The 23957-nt window shown below is 48.3% G+C and overlaps 1 protein-coding gene across 1 annotated transcript in view; it reads right to left on the bottom strand.

Moving 5' to 3' along the window:
* Positions 1-2568: 2568 nt before the first annotated feature.
* Positions 2569-23957, bottom strand: part of TWIST2 (twist family bHLH transcription factor 2) — a 37919-nt gene continuing 16530 nt past the window's right edge. Inside the window, exon 2 of the mRNA XM_040605188.1 lies at positions 2569-3344. The gene's annotated coding sequence lies outside the window, so the exon portion shown is untranslated. The remainder of the gene's footprint in view (positions 3345-23957) is intronic.

Below are 23957 nucleotides of genomic sequence, written 5' to 3'. Positions count from 1 at the left end.
GCACTGAGGTTTCATGCAGGGGTGGGATTGGGAAGGATTCATTTAATCCCCTTGGGAATTTGGGTGAAGGGTGTGATAAATGCTGTTGTATTAGTGTTATTATTATATAAAACTCCTACGTATGAAAAAGAAAAGCAAATATATCTATGTTATGTCCTGTGCATGACAACACAGCTGCAGTTTTAGGGTCTGAGTCTTACCTTTTACTTCAGCTTCTTCCTAACTGACCCACATCACCGGCTGCGGGCTGCAACTCATGTAAGATGAACTCGCACAAGATGAAAAGCCTTTTCAGCAGCTGATTGAAACACGTGTCTTTCTATTCATCAATTCAAATGGGTTTTTTTCTGTTAAAAATCTGTTATCCGGAGAGTTTACAGCTCTCAAATTGTCAGGACTTTTTGGAGTGTTTGATAGCCTTAGTGCTTCCCTCAGGAACTGAAACCACTCATCCGAGCCCCAGGGCATGGCTGTTCGCTGGCTGGCCTGAGCAGATTTTACAGTTATTATTTTTTCTGCCTGAAAAAAAAAAAAAATGTCACAGCATACCTCTGGGCTCCAAATTTACCTCTCCCAGGCCATTCACCCACAGGAGCCTGGCCTAACCCCCAGAATTCATGGAAGAGGTACCCGTGAGTGCTGGTGAGCATTTATTTTCACTAGTAGTTGCTAGTGCACTTTGCAGAGAGAGAGGTCAAATGCTTTGACCGTGACAGGTCCTTGAATGCATGGTATGGGAGTGTGGGGTTCAGCAGCTCGGAGACCCCGTGTAGCATGAAGGCAGGCAGATAGCAGCTATGGTGGCAACTGCTTGGGAAGGTCTGACCATCTCCTCCTGGTCCTGCTCATGTCCTGGGAGAGCGGAGCTGCACAACAGGCTCTTCTGACAAGCCTTTAATAAAGCTGAAGTTGAATTTAGGTGGCCAGGCATGGAGAAATGTCATTCCTTATGGTGAAATCAGTTTGACGCAATCTGGAGCATCATTAAAGATTCACAAAGTTGCACTAACTAACACACAAACGCACATACCCTGGGGAAAAAAGAATAATCCCGTTTGCTGTGTGACATGCTGCATCTTGTGACATCTGTTAAGTTCACCTTCTTAAATGGCATTTTTGGCTCTGCTGGTACCAAAAGTCCAGACTGAGATGTCATTTACTTTTAAGAAAGTAAGAGCTTCTAATGGATGTGATATATTTTACTCTATGCAACTGCACTTGTTTTAAAATAAACATTTGATGTTCAAGCTCTGAAACCTATCAGGCAATTAATGCATCTGATACACACATGTATGTTCTTGAATTGGCATGCTAAAATGTTTTTCTCTGAAGTTAGTTTAGATGGAATGACATGATTTATTTTTTAATGGCTCTAGACACCACAGCATTGTTGGTTTTTTTTTTTCCCCAGAGTCAATTATCCTTCACCATCTTTTCTCCCCCGTCTCTCCCAGTACATCACTCCCTGCCAATTTCTGAGCAGATCTTTCTTACAAAGATCTGGTTTGCCTCTTGCTTTGCAAAGTTGATAATCCCAACAATGAATGCTGAGGCTTCCAAACTGCCTGTGCCTTAGACCTGCCCTTTAATCAATCTCTCTCTGTCACCTCGCTATTGCAGCACAGATGCTCTCAAGCTAATTAATGTTGTTAATCCAGCAAGGAAAGGGTGTGAGAGCAAAAGGTCATTTGGGATAATTTAGACCCATGTTTCCAGATCCATGATTGTTCTTTAAAGTAATTTTTAAAACTGGTGGTTTTCTTATTAATTATTTTTAAACATGTTATGTAAGACCTGGAAATTGAAGCCTGGCTTCAGTGTGTCTGATGGGGACCAAGTGTCTGATGGGGCTCTGCAAGGCGGAGGAGGAAGGTGAGTGAGCACTAGCGAAGCCCACCAGTGTTTGCTCGCAGGGTGGAAGGTAAGAGGGAAGGAGGAGCAGATCAGCGGCTCTGGGTGACCGTTTCTGTAGTGCAGCTGGCTGCTGTGGGTTATGCATCTCTTCTGGGCACTATATGCAAAGGCCTCTCTGGGTCATGGGCACAGCTTTTCCATCATGGTGTGCTCGTGCAGCACCTTGCACAGCAGCGTGCAGCCCCTCTTCTCGTTGAGAAGTGCTTGCCCTTCGCATTCCCACCGGCAAGCGTGAGGGAGACCAACTCATTACTCTAGGGGAAGGCAAGCGTGCAGACCGGTGGGTCTGATGCATACTGAGATTTGTTGGATTTTGCTTAATAAAGGCTCTGCTGACAGCAGAAGCTACTCGAGTGGTGCACTGGAGACCACGGTGCTGAAGAAGTGCATGCCCCCTCTGCAGCACCTGCAGCCTGAGCAAACCTGCTTTGCCAGGGTGCAAGTAAATCACCAACTACTCCTGGTACATGCAGGCAGACATCAGCCCGGACAAGTGATGCTCGTACCTTCTGCACCCCATCGCTCACTACCTGGGAAACAGCTTTTAGCCAAACCGGTGAGTGTCGAAACATTGCGGGGTGCAAGGAAGCGGCTCAGCTTCTGCTCGGAGCCGTGCAGGCAAGAATGTAAATCTCACACCCGCAGTAGCTGCATGACATCTTTATTTTTATTGGCAAGAGAAGCAGTATACACAGCGACATTGCAGTCTCTTAGCTCGTTAAAAATATCTCAATAAATAAAACAAATAAGCAACATATACACTAGAACAGAAAATGAAAAAAAAAAAAAAAGGTGGGGAGGGAGGGGGTGAGCGGTAGCAAATCATGGAGCAATAAGGAAGAGCAGTAGAGTGTGGAGGGCAGTTTGTAATCCAGGCTGTACTTGAAACAAATCATGCAGGGAGCTGGGGGCATGGTGGGCTTTTTTCTTCTTTTTTTTTTTTTTTTTTTTTCTGAGAGCCTTGGTCCAGTTTTGATGTTACTGTACAAGAAATCAGGTTTTGAACTTTAAAAAATAGACACACACACACACACACACGCACACAAAAGAATACAGCTAAGGGGAAGCAAAATCCGAACCCAAAGATTTCTCATAAATGTATTCCTGAATTAAGATTTTTCAGAAAAAAAAAATAAATCTGAAATAAGACCAAACACACAGACAGACAGATACAAAACCCAACAATAACGAACAACCAGGAATGTTGCTTCTCTTTTCTCTTTGGTCAGTCGCTTGGGGAGAGATGTTGCAAAGTTTCAGACCGTTAGCTTTGGTGCTGTTTTCTGTTCAGTCTAAGTGCTCCGCAAGAGTTCAGAGCGAGGGAGGTCAAGAGGGGTCTTTTGGACCAGTTTACTTGAGGTTGTTAAGGTTTCAGAAGCTACAAACTTGGATATATCCCAATTCCACTTCAGTCTCAGACACTGGACAGTCTGGAGAGAAGAAGAAAAAAAGAAAAAAAGAAAAAAGAAAGAAAGAAAAGAGAAATAAATACATTGAATACAGGACATCTTTCTGAGATATGTTTGATAAGTTCTTTTCCCCTATGAATCAAGGCTGTGATTCACCAACACCTGTGACCACGTGCTGAAGCCTGCCCTTGGTCCCAGCAGTGTGGAGCCACATGGTTAATCCAGCATCTGGGCAAGATCCAACGCATCAGGAGCGGCCCACACCGCCCCTTAAGCAAGCGAAACAGGGAGATGGGATGCTCAGGCATTCGAGATGGGCTTTAGAAACTCCATCCACAGTGGCTCCTCCTGTAAAATCAGGCAAACCCTGCTGGAACTGAATTTTTTTTCCGTCCATCCTGGGGTAACACGTTTAGGCAATATCAAAGCACATCCAAAAACAACAACAACAACAAATCAGCTTAAACTTAAGAATTCCTTTGACTTTTGGATGTATAGCCTAAGTCCAGAGGCTGGTAATGTCACAGCCTTTTTTTGCATTGCACTGTGAAATGATAAATCCATAGGCTTGAGCAATGCAACCATTGAAAAGTCCATATGCTGACAGCAGCATCTCCAGCCCTGAGGAGCTGTGCTAAACTCCTGTTTCCCATGCGGTTCCTGGTGACCCAGCCCTGCATATCGGCTCTTCTCTGCTCCATTTATCGGGATGTGACAGGATTCAGCAACATGTTGGGGAGCACTGTCGCCTGCGGGGTTTGCTCTGATCTGCAACAACCTGCTGCTGCTCATTTGTGGGCGGGTGAGACAAACTCTGTGACCCAACAGTGCCCATGAGAGATCCAATCTAACCTGGGGGAGGGATGGCTTTGCAGGCACGATGCTGTTTCTGCCTTCAGAAAGCCACCTCAGCTCATATATCAAAAAGCAGATATAATTATTTCCTCCCACTAAGGAAAGCTTCCATTTAGCTTATTTCCTTTCCTTTCCTTTCCTTCTCAAAGTTATTAATTACCTAATTACAACCACATTCTGCAGATGAGCTTGGGGCTTGACAAGCTGCCCAGGACCACTTAGAAAAGCTGAACTGCTGGGTGTGTGTGAGCGGCGGTGGCTCGTGTACACGCACGTCTGACAGATGAGAGGCTGGCCCTTCCCTAACACCAGTGTTGAGGCAGCCCTGGCCTGGGAGGGACTCAGGAAAGGAAAATAAAATGCAGGGGTGGAGGAAGACATCATGGAGTGATTTTCTGATTGTCTTTTTTTTTTTTTTTTTTTTTTTTTTTTTTAATTATTATTATTTTCCCCAGCAAGCAGAAGGGGTGGAGGATGCTCGCTGCCAGCTAGACAAGGTATCGCTGTGCCCTGTTCATCTCTGAACCTGGCTGCCATGTAAAACAAGGTGAAACCAGGTAGGAAGCAATACTGAGCTGATCTGTTTCCACTGATTTTTTAAATCCCAGCCAAGACTGGAGAGGTCAGCACAAAGCTGCTCTTAGAGCAAAGCTGGTGATTTGCAAGCCAATGTCTTTAACCCCAGGTAAAATGCTCTGCTCTGGCTGCTGCTGCTGGTCTCATTGTCACTGTTTTGGTTGGGATGGTTTTTTTTTTGCAGTTTCCAGGAGCTCTTTTGGCTCCAGCCAACTGGAAAAATGGGAATTTCACAGCATCTCAGTGCTAACTTTGCTTCCCCATTACAATGAGGTGAATGAGCGTGGTCTACCCTGTGGACAGCAGCGCTGCTGTGGCCCAGGGCTCTGGCATGGCTCTGCCAGGTCCCCTGCCATGCTCCCAGGGCTTAACCCGTCCTTGCCCATCCCACACAGGGCACCAGGACCAGAGTCACGGCAGGCAGATGTGGCTGCTGCTCAGCCATCGCTTGGCTAATACCTGGTTATCAGCCCTGCCATGACCAGATGATCTGGTAAGCCATTTCCACTGCTGTTTTCTGTGCTCGTTCACCACATGTTAAAGCAGCCTGTCTCAGCCGATGGAGCAATATTATGACCAGATATAGAGGACACCCAAAGGGAGATGCTATATCTGGCCATGAAGGGGCTATTCTCCCCATCTTGACATGTATTTGTGTTTCAGTTCATGTCATGTAACATTTTGCTGCTTGTTCTTACCACATATTCCATATAAGATCCCCATCAAAGAGTAAAACCCGCTAATCCGCAGAGCCAATCTGTCAGCACGAGAGAAGGAAAGAAGTACACAAGATGAGTAACCTATTACATCTATTTCTTCTTCTCTGGACCTTTGGGATGTTGGATGTTGACTGGTTTTGAAAATCTGGCTCCAAGTGGAAATTTTAAAAACACATCAATGGTAACAGGAGGTGGACATCTGCTTGTTGCATGAGGGACAGGCTTGGGTGGTGGGATGTGTGGAAACGTGTCCACTGCAGGCAGAGAAGTGACGATGAGATGTGTGATGTCTGCACCCAACCAGTTCCCCCTCACTTACCCTCACCAGGTCACTCAAATAGAGGAGTACTGTACTAAAAAAAAAACCTGCTAGCATCCCACATGGAGCTTGATAAGGTGAGGAGAGTTCAGCAGCTTCTCACTTTGCTTGAGAGTGCTATGTATACTGGAGAAATTGTACTCTGAATCTGCCTTGTGACCCGCATCTTAGAAACCTGGTCCTCGCTCGCTGTAATTTGGGTCTTGCAGGGTGAAGGAGGATCAGCTCCTGGCTGAGGAAGAGGGATAATACCCCCAAAAACCTGCGGGATGGTCTTTCCTCCCTTCCTAGCCGGTGCTGCCACACCACTGCTGCAGACTCTGTGGTGGCTGCCTCCTCCTGCCCCTTGTTTCTGCAAAGCCCATCTTGACGTGTCCCAGTAAGCCCAGTGCCTTGTGCCTGGGCCCCCAGGAGGGCTGGCTCTGATCACCAGAAGGGGAAGCACAGCCCCGCTTGCCTTCAGGAGCTATAAAATGAGTCTATGGGGCCCTTCTGGCTCTCTCCCCTCTTAAATTATGGAGAAGTTTCCCATACTGATTTTGTGCTCTAATGGACCTTCCCAAGGTCGTGCTTCATGTTTATAATCCTTTGATCCCAGAGGCACTCAGAAAGGTGTTTGTCAAAGCCTGCCAAGGCACTCAGCTGCTGGCTGCTCCTGTGGCACCCGTCGGATGCAGCCCCCCGAGCCGGACCCACCGAGGCTCCCTAACGCTCCTGCGGGAAGGGCTGCAGGCTTCCTACGGCTGCTGAATGACGAGGGATGGATCTATGGGACTTATTCTTAAAAGAATCAGCCAAGCCCACAGCAGATATCACAGGGAGGGAGCAGAACTCCTTCCTGGCTTTAAGGTGACGTGGTAGCACAGCAGGACTTTGCAGAGCTTGGTTTTAATTCCGGCTCATGCACAGGTTTGCCATGTAATTGTTCACCCCTGCATGTGCCTCAGTTTCCCTGGTTGGGAAATTGAAGTACATCCTTTTGTCTCTTACAGTGCTTGTGGTTTCTAATCCACTGGTGCCCGTAAGGCACCTTATGATTCCCCAAGGTATAGCTGAAGGGTATAATACTGTAGTATAACAGTGCATGATTATCGTGCTGGGACCGAGAGATGATACATGCATGGTGAAGCTTTCAGCTGAACATAGTTTCCAAGTGTTTCTCTTACGCTGCAGCTTGTAACACAGAGTACAGTTGTTGTGCATTGGTGTACTGCAGACCTAACGCAGTTTCCTCTGTACAGTGAATTGGGGGCTCGCTGCTTTATTTTTTCCTTGCTTTAGGAGCATTTCCCAGCCACATAAGGAGCATTCTCCAGCCCAAGAGCACAGCCCAGAAACAAGAGCTGAGAGCTGCCGGGTTGATGTAAGGTGGCAGCAAGAGCACAGCCCTCGTTGCAGGAAATTTTGCAACGGGTCCCCAAGGTCTTTGCTTATATAGGATTAGGGCGGTTTGGGTTACAAAGGGATTGAAATAATTTCCATAACATGACCAAGAGTGCAAAGGAAATAGGAAATGCAGCAAAACTGTTTGAGTTTGTTTGTTGGGTTTTGTTTTGGTGTTTGTTTTGGTTGGTTTGGGGTTTTTTTGTTTGGTTTGGTGGTTTTTTTAGGATGATTTTTCAACTTCTTTTCAAGTTGGGAATGTAAAAAAATGGTTCTGCTCCTGGGGCCCAACCTTTCTCCCTCCACGTGGGTTTTGGCCAGCCAAAATCCATACCAGAAATTGCTGGCCCACCTTCTTGCCTTGTGTTTGGGGCTGGGGACAGGGTCAGGCAGTGAGTGGGGAGATGAGGGGGGCGAGCGGCAAGGTGGTGCAGCACACAACCCGAACCACCTGGTACTGATTGTGGCAGTCACCAAACGAGTTTATAGAGGGTTTCCTCCCCCGTTCCCCTTCAACTTGGGGAAGTAAAAACCAGCGTGGGTCAAAGCTGAGACCCCAGCCCCATTCCGTGGATTGGTGCAGGGCACACTGTTTGTGGGCTGACGATGCTCCCTTCAGGCATCTCTGGAGGGCATGTGGTTTCTGACCAAGCATCCTTGCTGAAAGGAGTTTGAATTGCAAGAACGAATTTCTTACACGTGGCAGCAGTGGGCATGCTCCTCGCCGACCCCGCGTGTGGCTGCCCCAGTGCTCCCGGCCCGCGTTGTCCCAGCAGCTCTGCTGCCTTCGGCACCATCCCTGCTGCCTTGTTTTGCCTCCTTTGAAGTCTCTCTCCTCAGACTGCGCCTGCTCTTTAAGCGCCCCCACAACATTCATTTTAATGGGATATTAAATTCAAGGGTTGTTTTTTTTTTGCAGGCTGTGGGGGCTTGGAGTGGGGGGCAGCCTTGCTGTGAGCGGTGGGGCTGCCGGGGGTGAGGAGGCAGGGTGTAAGCAGAGCCAGCAGCGTGGCTGGGCGTGGGTGACAGAGGAGCACCGTGATCTTCCTCCCCGGGAAACAAACACACACGGAGGAAGCAAATGTTAAACCAACCCATGAGAAAGCGCCAAACAAACTTAGTTGGAGATCCCTATCGCCACCATCTCAAAACTCATCCTTCCGAACTGGGAATAACCAGAAAGGATTAATGTAAGGAAATGTACAAGAAAAGCCTACTTTGGCTATCACTGGTCCTTGTCTGTGCTGTTAATTAAGGCTTTATTGTGCTAGGTGCTGCAAAACAGCTGGTGAGAGGTTACGAGCATGCTGCAGGCTGAATGGGGTAGAAGTTGCCTGTTGACTTGGGTCTGCTTGGAGGTAACATCTGAAGAATATGGGGCAGAGCAAGCATGTCAGGCACTGACCTCTCCAGTTGTTACCCAGTGTGTACCTTCAGGGCTGGAGAGCCTCTATATATTTATCGAGAGGAGGAAAATGTGATGTAGATGAGTTATTCTGGAATAGTCCAACCACCAGGCTGCAGCAATGCTGGGATACAACACAAAAGGGGACACTCCTGCTTTAGAAAAATCAATAAAATGTTTCAGTCGGCACTAAGTAGCAGCTGCCCTTAATATTTTTTTCAAAATAAATAAATGCAGCTAGTTTGGTTATTGCATTATGTCATACCCCCGGTACGCCCGCCTGCCGCACCAGCGCTGCGTGCATCCTGCCGCGTAGGCACGGGGACAGGGACAAACAACAACGAACAATACAAAACGTGACTTGGGGGTGCACGTGTCAGCCCCCGTGCCTTCGGAGAGAAAAGGTCAGCATGGGCTGGCGTGAATTTTTGAAATGCCAAAGCAAGCAACTCCAGAATTCGGGTTGTTCTTTTTTAGATTATGAAATGCCAAGCTGAAGGGGAGGACAAATCTCAGCGTCTTGACTCTCAGGCCAGAAAGTCTGGATTTGGATTGCTCCTGGCCAAGAGAGCTCTGTCTGGCCTGGCTACCGAGACAGCAGGCTAGATGCAACCCATGGCAGGCGACCTGGGCTCCTGCGAGCATCCCATGCTCCTCTCTCCCCACCTCTGTGACCCAACTCAACGCCAGATTTGCCAGCCAAGGGGACTGTCATTAAGACCTACATGGCAGCTTGAAGTGCAGAGGCCTGAGATACCCAGGAGGCTCTTGCTGGGGACCGAGAAATCACCTAATCTGGCAGAGGTTGTTCCCACCATGGGCAGGGTCCCTACACAAGGTGCTCAACAGCCAAATGCCCTCAGTTCACCCTTAACCTTGCTCATTCCTCCGCTCATTCCTGGGTCCTGGATCAAACCAGGGACCATCGCTCCCAGCTGCCTTGGGAACGACTGCTTTAAAAAAGCATATGGCACGTATCAATCGGAATGTCCACGGTCAGCTTTGTACGCTTTGCCTTCCAGCCTCCTGTGTTTTTTTTTTATCTGCTCGAAACCTTCTGAAACTTACGCCACTTGAGCTGAAAAATTTCCATGCCCAACGGTGATTCCTCTTTCTTGTCATTGTTTTTGTTTTCTGGAGCCTGGGTAAAAACGGTCCAGCTGTTTCAGAGCACGGGGAGAGTGGAAAACAGCCGCACTCCAAAAATGCTGAAGGCTTCCCCGTGACCGTGTGCTGGAGGCTGGGACAGCAGCGGGTGGAAAGCTGAAAGGCAGCGTGCAAATCGCCCGGCTTGCAAAGCGACGTCCCACCTGGACCTGGAGGAAATTAAGTTTGTTTTGACCTAGTTCTGAGCCTCCCAAAATTGCCTTCCAACTATGCATGGGCTGAGTGTTTCTGTGAGCCATATGAAGCAGACCTAAGGCAGGAAGGATGGGGAGTTATTCTGGCTTGGCTTTTATCACAGCCACCGTGAAGCAGCAGAGATGTGCTAGGGTGGAGGTGAGGTGGTGGATGCCGGGAGTGGGCTTGGAGCTGGACTCCAAGCAAGTTGGGATGTACATAGGCAAAATTTGCCACCTAGATTAGGTGACTTGTGTTCCCAGCAGAGTGCCTGGGCAAACTTTAGGAAACCAGCGTAGTTCCTTAACCCTGGCAGGTGGGATGCTTCTTGCCTTCCTGCTGCCCGCAGAAGCATCTGGTGTCACGTAGCAAGCTGAAGTTAAGGTATGCCCAAGCGCAGGCTGTGCACACAGCCTTGCCTCCCTCCTGCCGTGCTCACAAACCCCCTGAGTCCTCCTACGAAGGAGCTTCTTCACTTGATGCTCTCCTTTCTCTGCCTGCTTCACCTGAACAAAACAAGAGCAATTTCTCCACAGCTGAAGGCTGCCCCACCTGTTCCTCGAGTTTGTAGAGAAGCTTTTGCTGTGTCAGTCAAACCTAGATGTCAGAAAGAGTCGTCAGAGTGACGCCAGGGGAATTTTTCAAAGGCTTTTCAATTCTGCAATTCCTGTGCTGAAGTGTCTACTTTCAACTTGCATCAAAAGGCTAAAACCCAAACTAAAACACATGGGGAATTTCAGCTGCATTGGTTAAATCTTTAGGTGTGATTGTGGAAACACAGTCTTTGTTCTGTTTAAGGGTGGGAAAACGCCATCTGCACGTTTTGCTTGTGTTTATGCATGGTTTAGTGTATGCTCAAGTATTTTTACAGCAAAGTCAAAGGAAGAAGGGATATGCTGTTCTGCATATAGCATACGTAAACCGACTCACTGCAGGCATCGGCTGGATCTCTACCAAAGGGATATTCTCGAATTATTTTATGCACTTGTCAGCTGTCCCCAGAGCCAAAGTGGACAGCAGCGCATATGTGAAATTTAAAACATTTCTGTGATGTGGATGGTGCAAAAATGCAACTTTTTAGGAAAGATACCATATTGCTTAGCAGCAGTGGGACCTTTGTGAGCAAGTAAGCGCTTGCGCTCCCTTGAGGGAAAATCCAGCATTTGGCAATCCCTGGGAAGGATGGAGAGCCATACTTGGAAAGCCGTTTCCACATACCAGCATTTTGGAAACGGTCCCCCTTCCGCTGTTGGACCGCACCACAACAGGGTGCCTGGATGGGGAAAAACAAGAGGGCAGCGGCATGAGGTGGGACACCAACGCTTCAATTGTGTCCTTGACCGCATCTAGCTTGCTGCCCACACATTTGCCTTGGGAAACCACCCCGTGCTTGCCTGTGGAATAGTCCCTGGGGATACCCAGCTGCAATGCAAGGGGCTGGAGGACCTCTTTCTGAACATGACCAGAGGCAAACAGCAAAGGTGAGACACAACGGGGAAACCGAGGCACAAAAGAATGGCACCTTAAAATAGCAGAAATCCCTTGATTTTTAGGGTTTTTCCCACCACACAAAGCTAAAAAGATGGGGATGGGGATTAAATATCCATCCTAGTGGTTGCTTCCTGCCCTCCAAGGAGTGCTGGTCCTTGTGGTTGTGGCACCGACCCCTCCGTGGGCCAGGAAAGGAGAGAGTCCGAATGCATGGCTGTCCCTTAAGCAATGGAAAAGGCAGCAGGGCCGGTCTGCAAGGCTTCAGAGGGGAGGAAGCAGCGGAGAAAGGAATTCAGATAATTGTGTACATGCAGGGGGGGAGAGAGGGCCAAAATCAGATCTAATGCTGTGGGTACGGACAGACTGAAACCAGATACCTTGGCTTGTGTTTTTCTGCCTTTGCTGGTATGAACCCTTATCAACCATCCGCTCTTGAAGTCTCCCAGATGAAGGAAAGCCACAATTATGTGCATCTTACAGCTGGGAAACCATTTAAAAACATATCCCTCACAGTTGTTCATTCCTGAGCCGAAGGTCCCCCCCAGGCTATCACCAAACGTAGCCCTCACTGTCTAGAGGAAAGCCTCTAATCTAATTTAGCCCAGGATTTTCAGACCTTGGAGGATTTATCTGCCCATGGCTGCTTTGAGGGAAAACATCCTCCCTGTGTCCGGCAGATCCCTGGTTTGTTATCAGGAGCGTAACTAGCTGTTTGATGGGGATGTGTCATAAGAAAATGGAAGAGGAAACCTTTTCTCCTCCCTCTGAGACTGTTTCTGTCTCCCCAGCCCATCCTGTGCACCGTCGAGAGAGGTCGATGGCTGGCTCACACCTCACTGTCAGGGAAAAATCACGGCAGTGAAAGATCCTAAAGAGGCAACGCCAGAAAAAGGAACCGAGGGGAGAACCGGTGGCCCTGGTCCCTCCTGCCCGTGCCTCATCCTGGCCAGCAGAGCAGGATGGGGCACACTCGCGAGGCTGGGAACGGGACCGGTTGCCAAAAATGGTTCCTCACCCACAGCCGAGAGAGATCTGGGGTACTTGCGAGTGCTCCTCTCCTAAATACCTACCCACAGCAGACAGAAGTGGACTGATTCAATTTTTTTCAAAATAAGCCTGATGTCAGCAAGCAGCCAGCATTGGCTGAAATGACTAAATAATCTTGCTTTAAATCCTTCTTTTTTTCACCCCTCATTCTGTTGCAGAAAGGTTCATTGCTGCCCATGACCACCCATCTAAATAGGCATTATCCTATCCTATCCTATCCTATCCCATCCTATCCTACCCTATCCTATCCTGTCCTATCCTATCCACCTATCTGTGGAATAAGTGTCTGACCATGCTGTCCTGGAAGAGCTGCCAGACCTGTAAGATGCTTGAATCCAGCTTAACAATGCTGCAATGTATTTGTCGCTTTATTTTTTCTTTCCTTTTCACCAGATTTTTTTTAAAAAATTAAAAACAAATTAACAAAATGTAGAAAACTCACATTTTAGAAGGGCATGAGATACCATTGGCTTGCATGGGTGCAGTGCAGTTGACACTGCTGTGTTTACCAGAATGGCCTGTATTTAAACTGCTTTATTAATCTATAATCTATGGGCTTATCTAGGAACATATTAATCAGCAGTTAGTTGACTGTTTTGACCCACACACACTTTACTCTTGGTATCAAGCAGCTGATCTTGCACCTAGTTCATAATTAAGGTGGAAAACGAGCTTTCACCTTCCTCCAGTTTCAAGTGTACCTCAGCAAGGCTACGCTGCCTGGAGCAGAAGAGGTGTCTCCAGCACCAGGGAGACTACGACCCTCACAAACAAGTTTAACACCTCTGCGTGCTCTGATCTCAGTTTTTCCTTAGGTCTTGATAACCAAGATGTTGGGCTTTCCTTGGGGCTTCAGGTCCTTTCCACTTGAGAAGAACAGAGAGGTGCTCACCAAAGAGAGAAACTGGAGGGCTGGTGCAGCCCCATCCTGGATCTGTGAGATACCTGCAAGCTCAGAGCTCCTCTGGGAAACCAGCTCTGCCCTGATGTGGATTGGCATAGCTCATCCATGCCCATCAATGTCAGAAAGCTGAGGTGGCCTCCATCGCACACAGAAACTTGTGGGCTCAACAACTTCCCGTGGAAAAACTTGCCCTTTGGGGCCCTGGAGAACCTACAGAAAGCTGCTGCTCTGGCATTTTGGCTTGTGGGTGGTTGCCCCAGCTCAGATAAAATCAGTCACCTGGAGCTGGCCTCACGGTAGGGAGGAAAAGCGAGAACTCTGCAAGGAAGCATTTTGCTTCTGGGATGCTCAGAGTTCCTGTGGTATGTCCTGCCTCTCTGCAGCAACCTCCGGGCAGTTAAGTAATGTTTGCTCTGAGGTGCTGCGTCCCTCCCTCGCCAGAAAATTAAATATTTTTTTTTTTAAAAGCTTTAAACAGGAAAGATCTGCCCCAAAGGAACATTTCCCCCAGCCCTGCACTCCTCCACAGCCTGAGCATCGGCCTCTGCGGGGCAGTGGGGTTTGTCGCAGCTGGAGGAGGAGGAGGTAGGTTTGTGGGAGCCCCTTGTTAAAATCTTGGCAGCACATCACTGAAAGCACGGCTAGAAATTGCCCAAAGGCGGAAGCTGCTAATGAGCACTTGGAGCAGGAAAAAGCAGAGCTGCTTCGACATTTGAAAGGACCATCTAAGCTCTGTCCTCAGCTCTGCCCAGCTGCCTCGTGGGTGGCTCAGACGAACAAGCGCTGGGGGAACACCACCAGCATCTCCTGAGCCATGAAAGGGCACGTGGCCAGGGGAAACCAGCAGCTGGGGGCAAAGAGGGACAGGAGGGAGCCGGCCACCACCAGCCCTTCTGGCTGACAGAGCAGCAGAGGAAGCCCTTTGCTGTTTCCTTGGTCTCATCTCCCCTCCCCAGAGGCACTCACACACAAGCCTGGCTTTGCACAAGAAAGGTGTGGAATAAAGGAGGAGGCAGAGGGGAAAAAAGCAGGGAATGAGATGTTCTTCTTGGGTAGCTCAAGTAAAAGATATGGGCTTGGGGAGGAGAGGTAGCACAGACACGGTCATGTCCTTTAAGAGTGGCTCTGAAGCTGGTGGCACTTGTGCCAAGGGTAAGGGAAGTAATTTCATGTCTTCCTCTGCCTCGTGAGCTACCCATCCTGCAGTCTCTGGGCTTCTCAGATCAATACAAGCTCCAGCTGCCAGACCACAAGCAATTCTGGGCAGGCGCTTGGTTCTCCCTGCCTGAAGTGCACAGCCAAAGCAGTGCCAAAGCGATGGAAATGTGTTATGCAGAGGTCAGGTAAGGAGGGCAAAGTTGCTACAGATGGCCCATACACTGGGATGCTCACGGCAAAAGCCATGTGCAAATCTTACCCTGCATGAATCCAGCTTGCAAGCTAAGGCTTAAGCTGCACTAAGCAGTTTGGAAAGTGAAATATGAAATACATGGGCGTTTGAGACAAACATGTTTTCGTAGGTTGATTGAGACTATCTGGGAGAAAAACATCAACAAAAACATAGGTCTTCCTGGCTGGGAATATGTGAAGATGGTGGCGTGGGGCAGCGGGTGCTGCTTGCAGCAGGGTGTGCAGCATGCTCTGACAGCGCTGGCAGTCAGTGTGAAATGTGTCTCTGGTCCCTGTACATCTCTACAGGGAGAAACACAACTGAGATATGGGATGGGCTGTAAAATACCCTGCTGCCTCCACCCCATTTAAGAATAGCAAAGAGTATTGGACAAAGGGAAACCTTTTCTCCTCCCTGTTGCATTCCTGCCAAAATAATATAAATCCTAGGAAAAACACCTCTAAAAATAAATATATACATCTGCAGCTTTATTCTTTTTCCAAGGGAACTCTTTCGGCCTGGCCTGCTCAGCCAGCAGTTTCCCTGCTCTCCTTATTTTTCCTGTGTGCAACATGGATTCAGCTGCGGTTTGCAAACCGCACGAGAGGCAGCATCCCTGCGGGAAGCGACAAGCAGCGTTCTCTGCCTCTGGGACTAGGCACCAGCAGGTCCTACCCCATGGATGAGACCTCTCCATCCTACCCCATGGATGAGACCTCTCCAACCCATTTCCCCACTTTACCTGTCCCTCCCCTGTTTAGATTAGGTACTTTGGGAGTAAGTCTTTCTGTACCTGTACATAGCTGAGCACAAGGAGGAACAGCCTCTGCTTTTTTCTCATCAGTGCAGCACAAAGACTCCGTAATAAAGTTGACTCCTAAGAGTAAATCAGCACGTGAATGATAGCGGCCATCCATTATGACTGACTCAACCACGCAGATTAATGCCAATGGAATTAATAACAACAACAAAATCCCTTCTTTAAAAGCATCCATGGTTTAAACTCCTTACTTGAAAAAAAACCCAAACAAAAACCCAAAAAAGCCTGAGGCCACCCACTAAAAAGCAGAGACAGTTTGCATAAAATCAATGGCATTTCGTGGACTTCTGTGAACAATCCATGGGACAGGTATGATTGCCTTACAAACTCGGGGTGCTTTTAAATGTTCGATACAGTCACTGACAAATAGCAGCTGAAACACCTGTAGGCCAGATGTGTGCAGCTGTATGTGTGCTGCTGCTGATCAATCTTCAGATTACATCACGCTCCAGATGCCTGACTTCAGAAACGCTTGGAAGGCAGAGCTGGGGCGAGGGAACTGCAAGCTTAGGCATTTCTTTCCTCCTGACGGCGATGCCGTGCCTCCTCTGCACGCAACGCCGAGCCCTTTTGCTGTCACCTTGACCTGCGCAATGCAACCTCAAAGCAAACAAAGGGGGAACGCCAGCCAGCCATGTGGGGAGAGACGTCGGTGTCCTATAGCCAGGAATAATGCCTCTGCATGCTTGATGTGCTGGGGAGATGGGCTACATACCGTCCACTCTGCATTTTTACCACCTGAGACTCAAAAACCCACCAACACCCACCTTTGAATTGGTTTATTCTGGTGTTTCTCCACATGGCACAGCTTTACCGTCTTCTCTACAGGCACACACATGTGTGGGTGTGTGCTTGTGTAGAGGAACTGCTGTGAAAGTCAAGCGATTTTAATTTTCAGTGGATTCATTCCCTGCAAAGAGTATGGCACTTGCGCCTGTAACACTGGGAAACAAACTTTTACCTGCCCTGAGAGGAACTTGGGGGTGATTACTGAAAAAAGACCCTGGGGTTGTTGCATTTGGAGCAGGGAAGAAAGTTTTCCCTTTGCTGCTTGAAGTTGTGTTTGGTCTTCAAAACTGGCAAACAGATGCCGTGGCAGATCCCTGAAACTTGGGGGGTTTAACCCTCAATTTTTACACTTCCAGATCTTTACAGAGCATCACGAAAAGCCCTTAATGCAAAGAAGCAGGGTTGCCCTCTCTCCTTGCCCAGCATGCTCAATGGCACCCTGCCCGGGTTCTGGCAGAGCCGGGACTCGCATCCTGGGTGACGTTCCCAGCTGTTTGCGGAGGAAAGGGCGCTACTTTGGCATCTCCCCCCTAGCATGAGGCAGCGTTTGAAGAATGTGCCCTGGCTCACCACACCCCGGTCCCTGAAGTCGGTGATGGCAGTTGCTGAGCCCCAGCCCGGCAGCGTTTCAGGCGGCGGCAGGTGCAGGTTTGCGATAACCACCCAGGCTCTGAGTAACAGTGGTGATTCAGCCTACGTGTTACTAATCTCCCAGGACTTTCAAAGGGGGTTGTACCAGGCCAGGTCTCCATCTGGGATTAATCAACACGGCTTCATTGAAGTCAAGGGGCCAAATTCTCACTTGGAATAAACCGGCTTAACTCCACTGCAGTCAATAAAGCTACTCTGATCTTTTTTTATGGCAAGAATAGTCCAACTCTTTAAAATACGTGGGGTTACAGGGTGTTGCCCTCATGCAGAGGGAGTTACATTTTTATACGCCAAACAGTCCCACCAGGGTAAGGAGTACTTGGCATTGAGTGAGGCACTCCGGCACGTGCCAGTGATGTTAACCACGCTGTGCTTCAGAGACAGCCACCAGCTGACGTGCGGGGCTGGGGCGAGCACAGCTCGGGACAGGAGCACAGCAGCTCAGCTGCATTCGCCCTTTGGGCACCCTGTACGTGACTGATGCTAACGCTGGGAACAGCAATAGTGACTTTGAGTAAGTGTGCCGATAGACCGTGGCTTGCTTTGTGTTCTTTATCTGCTAGTGCCCAGAGGCTCTTTGAGTCTTTGATGGTCTGGCAGCAATGTTAACATGGACACAAGCTTGGAAAGAGCCATCCTGGGTCCTGCATCTCTCCTGGGCCCCTCACCCCAGCCTTCACTGCAAGTACCGCACTGTACAACCCTCCTGGTAAACTTTACAGCTTTTGTTTTCCAAGCAGATGGCATTGCCCAAGCTTAAAATCAGCCCTCTAGATTTCAGCCTGAGTCCTTTCACCCAGGTGTTGCTCTTTAGCTTAATGAGCCCCCTCCTCCCCCGCCTCGGTGTTTATAAGCAGCCCAGCCACCCCTGTGACCTCTTCTATCTCCCTGCCAGCCCCTCCCTGAGGCTGGTTCTCTGCTGCCTGGGGGTGCTCAACGCAGCTTTGCATCAGGGGACCTTTGCAGGACAAGTGGCAGTGGGTATGGTTACTGGCATGGCTAGATGGGGTTTTGGAGTCTGCGGAGGGCTGTTTTGTTTGAATGTGCTATGCTTCGGTATGGACTCATCTGATTTGCTTCAAACCTCCTGGCCGGTTCTGGTTGATTGACAGCTTGACTGTCTGAGTTGGGTTTGGGCTCTGTTTGTGCCCCTCGGGCTGCGTTGGTGGCTACTGAGTGGGCTCCTAGCTCAGGTAATGTCAGAGCTTTCTGGTGAGGAGGGCAATAACGCAGCAGCTGTGAATGTGCCTTGGGGCTGGTCATGGGTGAAATATTTTATCTTTGTTTTTGTGGTTTCTGATGTCACCATCCTATTTCGGGAGCACGGTCTGCTGAGGAGATCGCAGTAACCCACCCGTCACTGTCCGGGCTCTGAGCAACCGTGATTCATTATTTTTTCCAAGACTCATCAGGCTAGCATCATGGCTTATAATTCGGCTTGAGGTTGGCTGCAGCTTTACAGGCTTTCCTGAAACCGTTATGTGGGTGATGCCGGGCAAGCAAGTGACGGGAAGCAGGAGAGGGAATGATCTTACTCACAACCTCTTTAGCAATGCATTTCCAGCCTGGATGGTGCTGTGAGCTGCCCAACCCGCTGCTCTGCTCCAGGAGCCTGCGCTCCCATAAACTAACGTCCTGAGGGTTTTAATTTCCTCTGCAATGACTAACTAACAACTTATAAAAATTTTTTTTATGTGCATCAGTGGACAGACCTGGGAGTAGACACAGAAGGTGGTGTATTCTGTGTGCTGTCTACCAGCCTTCTGTGTTGCTGCTTTGTTTCTTTCCTATAAATAAGCTACATTGCTGCTTTGTGTTTCTTGCCTATAAATAAGCTGTCTACTTCAGAGATCTCATGTCAGTTTTTCATCATATTTCCAGAGTCTATGGCTTCATGAGAGGTAAAACAAAGTTGATTGCTCCCTTGCTGCTATTTTTCAAAGGAGAACAAACAGTTTCACTCCAGCAAGTTCAAACCCATGGAGGAAGAAACATGCAAAGATGAAATCTCTCTGCTAAAGGAGCAAAAAAGTCAGCATGCCTTTAGCTTGTCTCCATTTGCTGAAGTATTTAATCACATGCCTAATGTCTAAATGCATGCTGTTAGCTCTGTTGATGCCAGTGAGATTTAGCACATGCACTAAGGATGTGCAATGTGCTCTGCTGAATCAAAGCAGGCGAGCAAATGACTACCAAGAACTGGATTTGTACGCAGCGTGCACACAGAAGCCTAGAAAAGGCTCTGGAAAATCGGTTTACATGGTCTTTTCTAGTCTGTCATTCTGCAAAAAGCAGATGGTGTTTCCTTGTCTCCAGTTGTCAGGTTTTTTCGGGTTTCAGTGATTAAATGAATGGGTTAAGTCAACATTTTCAACCAAATTAGTGTGGATGACGCAGCTCAACGCCAGCTGGCTGGTCTTGTTTAGGTTTGCCAGCTGCAAGCTGGACTTGTTTGAACCTTTGAGGCTGAACTCTGCTAGGTTCCCACTGAGCTAATAACCTGTATTACTGTGGTACTGATGCAATCTCCTTGGGGGGGGGGGGAGGCGAGGAAGAGGAGCATTCTGCATCTGTTCAAAACAAAGACTTTGTGCTCTGGCTTTGGCAATGCTGTCCCTCTGAATTTCACAAGCTGTCCTAGGATGTGCCTGACCTAAGCTTGTGCTCCTGTGAATCAGGGGCTTGATGAGAAGCTGCTGGTGGTGAGCTTCTCATCTGGCTGCCTGGGTTTGCAGCTGATCCTGAACGGCTTTTCTGCTCCATGCAATAGAGTTTTACATGTTTTGCTGTTCTGCCAACATCAGCTATGTTTCCTTTAGTTTCTTATTCTCCAGGTTAAATCTGCATGTGTATGTCGGTGAAGCATGAGGGAGGCTGGATGTTACCCTGAGTGATTGAGATGGAAGCTTTAAAGGCTCGTTAAGAAATCGGATTCCCTGTGGATAGGGTATAGGGAAATCCTTCTGTCCAGAGGAGTGTGTGTGCATGCTGCTACACACAATACATAGATCATCTGTGATAGCATATTTAGACTTTAAACACACTGTAGGTATGGAGGAGTATAGGATGTCTGTAGCGACTTTAAGCGCTTTTCAGTTCTCTGTGCTTTTTAGTGGTTAAAAATGCCTTTATTTTCTTTTCAAATTTCTGGTTGCTACTCTTATTCAGGCACTTGAGGTGCCATAAGGCATGATGAAGTGTCTTATCATATCTATATGTATGCTGCATACTCCCCCTACACATGCAGGCACCTATAGTACAGCACTTGCCTGTATTGGTAAATACTGGTGTGCATGTAATACTGTGAAGCTGGTGTTCATTTATTAGGGAGCACAACCATAGGTATATCACTGATAGCCAAAGAGGTTCTGGTTTTACACATCACACCTTGCAGAAAAAAGCCTCCTCTTCCACCTGATCCTCAGCTCCTAGCAAATGTGACCAGCTGTATTTCTTACCGCATCCTAACTTAAAAAGGCAAACAGGTTTCTAAGAATCAGCACTTCCTCAACTTAAAGGCTCCCCGAAACCAGCCGTTATTTAAATCAACATCAATAAGAGAGTGAACGAAACGAAGATCGGGAAGATTGGCTGGTTCTCATGGGCACGTGCGTTTTCCTTGAAGGAGTTAAGAAATGCAAATGAAAAGGAACTCACAAGTTTCCCCTACCTGAATATGAGTGCTGCAGCTCGGAAGGGTAAGGACCCTTACCCGGAGCAAAGTGCCTGGCTGCGAGCTGGCCTCTGCAGCACGGCTGAAGCTGCAGCCTGCTTGATCCGCAGCTGGAAACCTTGCAGCCACGCAACGTGCTGCTGTCCCTGCGGGACTGGCAGGAAGTCTTTGAAAATCAGCACTCCCCAAATGAAAATAATTCATTTGCTTGTGCCATGCCTGCCGGCTGGGGAGGTGTCCTCAGACTGGGGGAGCTGTTGGGCCACACTGGTCTCCTGGAAGAGCACGGATGCACCCTACAGGAAACATAACCTGACATCCCACACGATTTGGCCGAGCAAAGTGATCTCTGCCCTTTCCATACTTATTTATGTTTCTAGTTGACTGCATAATCTGGCCCTCTAGAAAGTCCCTTCAGGAGGTCACGCAGCTGAAATAATAGCTAATGAATTTTTAAAAATGATTTGGGAGTTATTAAATACTTTCTTCTTCCCTTCCCGCCCCTCAGTCCTTCTCTGGCAAACTCTCCTGGGTTATTGCACCACAGAGCTTCCCCTTCCAGGGCAGGGCACGCTGCAAAAGCATCCTGGTGTGTACGAGGGAAGGATCTATGCTCATCTCTGAGTGTTTGCATGCTGGCCCCCAAATCAGGTAGGGCTGGAGTAAGAAAGCTGCTGGAGGGTGCCGTATCACAGCAGCTCCAGAGGCTAAGGAGAACCGTCGGCATTGCTTTTCCTTCCAGAGATGTCCTTATTCCAATCCCACCACCTCACTGGGCTCTTCCATTTCTGGTTATGGTCTCAAATCTGGGGATGGGGCTCTTGGACTTCTCCAGTATTAAACCACCCAAACTATTTCCAGCTATGCTCTGTTGATGAAAGGAGCTGAGTTGATTCCTTCCAGTAGAACTGTGCCTGGTTACACAAGCTAGGCTCTGACCGCAGAAATCGGTGTTTCATATCTGTTCTAGAGGTGCTCCCCCTTTCCATGTCTGCAAGATCTTCCTGTATGTGGGCTGTGGATGAGATGCTTAGCTTTTGGGGGACTTGCTGTGTGGTCAGGGGATCACCTGATGAGACCCAGCCAACTCATCGTGTTGGCTGAGGATTGTTCCTAGGCACAAGAGAGGCAAGGGGATGTTTGAGGGCTGCCTTTTCAGGGAAGGGAGCTGTGGTCTCGTCCAGGGACCAGAAATGTCTGTGGAGGTGGTTTGGGCCACTGCAGTAGCAGGACATGTAGGGGCTGTTCTGAACCAGCTTGCGTCTTCTCCTGGACTTCCAACTGTATACATCACTTGAAAATATTGCTTTATTCCTACTTCTGTTGGTCTTGTATGTTGCGGGCTCAAGTTTTTTCAAGAGATTCAAAGAGCAACTAAATGATAAAGACTCTGACATGAATGTAGGCAGGTGTTCTAAAAAGGATTAAGGAAACCTAGGTTCTTTAAATAAATAATAATCTTGCCTCTGGAGAGGCTCTAAATCTCTTTGGCTTCACGTCTCTGCTCCAGTCTGTTCATTGGGCCCCATCACTTCCCTAATAACAGATCATAGGAAGGTAGTCTGGGTTGTTTGAAGAGAAATTTAAATGCAATGCTCTGGTGAGGAGTGGGCACTTTCACACAGTGAGGGTGAAATAGTTTTATCAGGGTTCAACTTAATGGTGTTTGACCATGTTAGTCATGATCAAGCAACACAGACTGGCTCTCTGCCTGGTGGGGAACTGCAAAACCATCAGGGTGAATTTTGACATAGCCCAGGCTTGGCAGCACGTCGAGCTGGGGACCTGCTGCTCCTGTGGGAGAGCTGGTAGGGGTTCAGCTCAGCTTGGGGCTAAGGTTGGGACCAGAGGGGGAAAGAAAGTGGGGAAACCTCCCAAGTACCCTGCAACTACTCTCTAGGGACCCTGTTTATATCTTTTCTCCTTTCCTGTTTTTTTTTTTTTTGTACTCCTGAAGGATGTGCAGGTGTGAAAAGGGTGTTGCAGGCTCCTGGGAGTCTTTCTGCCTCCAGCCTCTTTCTCGACCCTGATGCTTGTGGCAGGTCTGGCTGCTGCTTCTTCATCCCAGTCATCATGCCTGCAACATCCATGTGGTGCAGTGCTCTGTGGTCTGCAGAGCAAAGCGGAGATCTCGACTGAACAGGCTCCTTGTGTTAACGTGATGCCTGGTCAGACTCAGCCTCCCTTTGTGATAACCCCAGCCCAAGCTGCTCATTCTGCCTGATGCCTCTCCCCTGGTCTCCAAGGCCCTTTTCCTCTACTGTTCATCTCTGGGGCTCCTTCTCCTGGTCTGTTCCTTCCTCTCCCTCAGCTCCCTTTGTGCTCCATCCCTCGCCTCTGCTGAGATAAGAACACATGAGATGAACCCCTGTCCTGGCTGAGATTCCCTCAGTTTTGTGTTGTGCCTTCTCCCAGTTCTGGGCTTCTCGCTGTCTGTAGGGCTCCATACCAGCAGAAGGTAGGGAGATGTGTGAGAGCACATGAGCTCCTGGTAGCTCTCTATAATATCACTGATTGCACTTAAGGCTCTTCCTAGCACAAGGCTTCAAAAGCCACATGAAATTCTCGTGCTATGTAACCAGTGTGGATTTGTCCTGCCTTGGAGGAAGATGATGCTTAAATCACCTCTAATTCTTTCCCACCACCAGGAATCATCTGTTATAGTTCCACTGCAAAAAGGTGCATCTTCCCAAGATCTCATCCTAATTCTCAGGAGGGGCTGCAGCATGGAGGAGAATCCTGCAGTTCTGTGTCTAGCTATAGCAAGCAAATACCAGTGTGTTAGGAGCTACAGCAAAGGGAGGGAAAGGAACAGATAAAGGTACAGGAATGCATCTGAAAATACCCACAATTTGGGAACACTGCTGGTTCAGCATCTGTAAACAAAAATCTTGATCTTTTCTGCTTTTGTTCCTGTACCAGAAACCTCTCCTGCTGTTGTGATGTCTAGCTTTATCCCTGCTTTATTGGTATTTTATTAAAGTCCCATGTAATTTTTTTAAATGATGCTATTAGCAGAGCATTTAATGTCTTTTTTTAATCAAAAATTGTATTTTTAATAGATTGTTTCTTATATTCAGACTTTAGGTGGAAAAAACTTGAACAAACTATTTTTGAAGAGTTAAAAACTAGCAAATAGAACTTGAAGCATGGTTTCTGAAATCCTGTCTCAGTTAGTGTCTGACGTGGGGGGCTGACAACTGCCTGGGAATGGGGAAGAATCAAGGACACAGGCTGTTCAAAGCTGCAGAAACACAAGAGGGCCTTCACA

This window comes from Falco naumanni, chromosome 8 (genome assembly GCF_017639655.2).
Source record: "Falco naumanni isolate bFalNau1 chromosome 8, bFalNau1.pat, whole genome shotgun sequence".
In the NCBI taxonomy this organism is placed as follows: Eukaryota; Metazoa; Chordata; class Aves; order Falconiformes; family Falconidae; genus Falco; species Falco naumanni.
The sequence above is the reverse complement of the archived record's forward strand: the minus strand, read 5'-3'. Positions and strand labels throughout refer to the sequence as shown.